The following is a 3,549-nucleotide window of genomic DNA, read 5'->3' as shown; positions in this document are numbered from 1 at the left end:
AACAGAAAATTTATTTTTCAACCCAGCAAGAGAAAGATTGCTTTACTGAGGCAACAGCAGAACAGCCCGGTCGCTCCACCATACACTTGAGCCATGGACTCCAGCCCCTGGTGCTGTCACTTTTACCCAGATGAATATTTTTCTCCACAGCCTGTTATTAGACTGTGTTGAGGTGATGATAAACCTGAGAATTTAGGCACATACATCAATACGTTCCTTGATGGAAGGAAAAAAAGAGCTGAAATAATCACAAATTCTAAATAGACTTACTGCTATGATAATCTCTACAGCAGATGCAACACTTCAAAGTATTGCCAAACAGTAACCATTTGCTTGAATTCTGGGTCTAAAATAGCATCATCCTAATCTTATCAATTTGAGACTGAAAAAAAAAAAAACACAGACGTATTTGCTCTTGCTGGATACGCAATTCCAGTTACTGGTTTATGACTGAAAAACAATAAATTTTGTTTTTTGATAAGCTGAAATTAAGAGTAAGTGGCAAATGAGACATAGTATCATTGCAATAAAAAATTTTTATAAAGGAAAGAAAAATATTGCAAGAGCCTGGGTGACAGGGGAAGGAAGATTTCTGAGATCCTAGGAAATCTTGACATAGGAAACTGAATGTGTATGCAGCATGCTTATGCATGTTAAAGACTATTTTACACACACCTCTACTTTATGGATTTACTAGAAAGAAAGTATCATGCTTATTCCTCATTTTGTCACAGATATCAGAAAAGTTAAAGACAAATTTAGAGCCTACAGCTGCAAATTGGCCAGACCTTTTAATGCTTGTGTGTGTGTGTTTTACTTAACATTACTTTGAATTTTTATATATATATATGTATATATATAAACTTATTTTATACTTGTTGCTAAACTTCTTCAGATTCTTCAAAGCGGGGATACATGCCATATTTCATTGAATCAAAGTTACTTTTTATCGCAAGATGTACCATTTATCTATATGCCACTGGCAAGTGCAGGACCAACAAGGAACTCACTGCCCAGTGGATTTTGGCAACTCCTTGATTATAGGACACACTCTGATTTTAGAGATTAAACTGAAAACTTTGAACCAGTGAAATACAGCAGTGTTATTCTCATTGATATATTTGACTTCTTGACATTTGATTTCATACTAGGCTTTGAAGGGCAAGGCCAAGAACTCAAATTGTGGAGATGGGTCAAACATTCATTAGCCATCATCCTGTCTACTTTCTTGTTTTACAGATGGAAAAAAAAAAAAAAAACATGCAGGAGAAAAGGACAGTCTGAATCGTCAAGATTCATCTCGCTGCTGCAACTTGAAGGCTCACGTGACAGCATAATGTGCACATCAGTGACCCAGACAACAAGAGTTTTTTATCATAGATGTATATAATCACTAAAACTAAGCCTAAACTCACACAGCTGTTCTTTTTTCCATCAAGAGACACCAACCAGATACTCTTTTATATCTTATTTTTGTCTGTAAAATATAAGCTATTTTCATCTTAAATATTTCAATGAGTATTGAAGAGTTCCTACCATGAGCAGATTCTGTTCTTTCAATGCAACATTTATGCAGAAAGTGGAAAAATCCATCTCATATATGTGATGTGGTGAAAATTTGGCTCTTTGGGTTTTCACACCTAAAATAGATAAATTTTACAAAGACTTTGTAAAACCCTGCTATGAATGAAGGATGAAAGTCCTGAGGTTCACAGCGCTGTGTGTGGATTGATGAAATTGAGTCAATGAGTGGGAGTTTCTAATTCTTGTTAAATGGGGAATATGAAAAGGTTCCCACTGCTTACCTCTTAAGGCTAAGATACATTATCTTGATCTTTTTAACATTTCTAATTGAATAATAAACCTTAAAAAAGCATCTACAGCCTCAAGTGTTACTCCAGTCACAGTAGAGACAAACCGACAACTTAACTCTCAGTAAATGTATGTATGTATGCATATACATACTTATATAATTATACATATAGAGGCTTTTCAAAAAGTTCATGGAAAATAGAATTAAAAGATGTTTATTTTGGTGCAAAAATTTGTGAAATATATTCATTTTTTAAAAATAATATGCATTTCATGAACTTTTTTGAAGACACCACACACACAATTTGAAAGAACTCCAGAGTGAAGTTTTTAAAATCTGGTGGTAAGATAATTGGTGATATGAATAGTTGGAAGTTAACAGTGTCTTTGCCTGAGCACACAACATTTAAACGTTAATGATGGTAGAAAGCTAATTAGTAAAATTTAATTAGATGTATGAAAAATGGTGTAATGAGAAGAGTTCAAGTATATTGAATTTTTAATCTAAACCCAAACTCTGAAGTGGAAAACCAACTAAAGCCAATCATTGTAAAAGGTAGACTGACACATTCTAAAGACTGTCCTATTAACACAGAGAACGAATTGGTGTGTCTAAAATTAAATACAGTAATATATTCTCTTGTGCCTTAAAAAAAAATCACAGATGTAAAATGCAATTATCTAAATTGCTTGAAGACAAAATTTTGAAATGGAAGAGCAGACAAATATATATGGGAAATAGTCCCGTGGAAAATAGTTTGAACGATGAATTAAATGTTACTACATACAGATAAGCATCCCCAGCAAGATATCAGCAGGCCAGAGAAACCTAGAGAGACACAAAGGTAAGAGGAGACGTGTCAGGGATAGCGCCCAGTGTCACTGATCTGATACCAGGGCAAAATGATACGGGAGTCAGGAAGGTCAGGGCTATTTCAGGGCATATACGTTACAGAAAAGTCGATAGTTACCTCTTTGTGCACAGGATAGTGAAACCACACCCTGAGCTTGGAGGGCAAAGGTCACAATCGTGGCTGCACAGTGCCAGCACTTTGAGAATTTTAAAATCCCCAGGCCTGGGCCCAGCCACCAAGGCTTCCAGTTCAGCAGATCTGGTGTGGAGTCTGATGAGGAGGATGTTTTAAACGTGTCCCCGGTCTAGAAAGATCTTGGAGAACTTGTTTTCCTTGCCGTTAATTGGTTCTGGCTTCTGCCAATTGGCAGGTTTGTCTCGCTTGGAAGTGTATGTAACTTCTTGTTCTCCCGTGATAGCCTTTAAAGTAGAAATATGATGTTGGCACACAATGGAAGTCAGACACAGTATCAGATTTTGAGTAGATCAGAGTTGTGTTATCTTAGGCACCACCATCAAGTGCACAGTGTTTTTCAGTGCCTTCTCTGCACTGTGGACAATTATGACAAGTGCCGAGCCTTGGAAAAGCATGGCTTTATGATGTCTTGGCAGGGGCCGCCTTCTCACAGTCAAATCACAGCAACACGAGGAGCTTAAAGACACTGGGGACTTAAAACAGGATGTACTCAAACCTGCGCTGTATCTGTCAGTGCTCTCGGCAGCACAGCTGAAGAATTCCTAACAGGCTGCTCTCTGGGGAAAAAAAAATGAGCCTGCTTGAGGCTGCACTCTTGGTACATGGCCCCCAAGCACACTTCCGGGTGGTTCTGCGAGAACCCCAATGCTCTTTGGCACGGACCGGCGCCTGCACCAGTACCGGCCTC

General features: G+C 37.7%; 1 long non-coding RNA gene across 1 annotated transcript; it reads right to left on the bottom strand.

Moving 5' to 3' along the window:
- Positions 1 to 3,232, bottom strand: LOC103350433 (uncharacterized). Its single transcript, XR_001794582.3, has 4 exons — positions 2,784 to 3,232; positions 2,601 to 2,641; positions 1,537 to 1,640; positions 1 to 184 (listed from the first exon to the last, which is right to left on the bottom strand). It is a non-coding gene; the product is annotated as an uncharacterized lncRNA (long non-coding RNA).
- Between the last annotated feature and the right edge of the window lie 317 nt (positions 3,233 to 3,549).

This window comes from Oryctolagus cuniculus, chromosome 4, assembly GCF_964237555.1.
Source record: "Oryctolagus cuniculus chromosome 4, mOryCun1.1, whole genome shotgun sequence".
NCBI lineage: Eukaryota > Metazoa > Chordata > Mammalia > Lagomorpha > Leporidae > Oryctolagus > Oryctolagus cuniculus.
The sequence above is the reverse complement of the archived record's forward strand: the minus strand, read 5'-3'. Positions and strand labels throughout refer to the sequence as shown.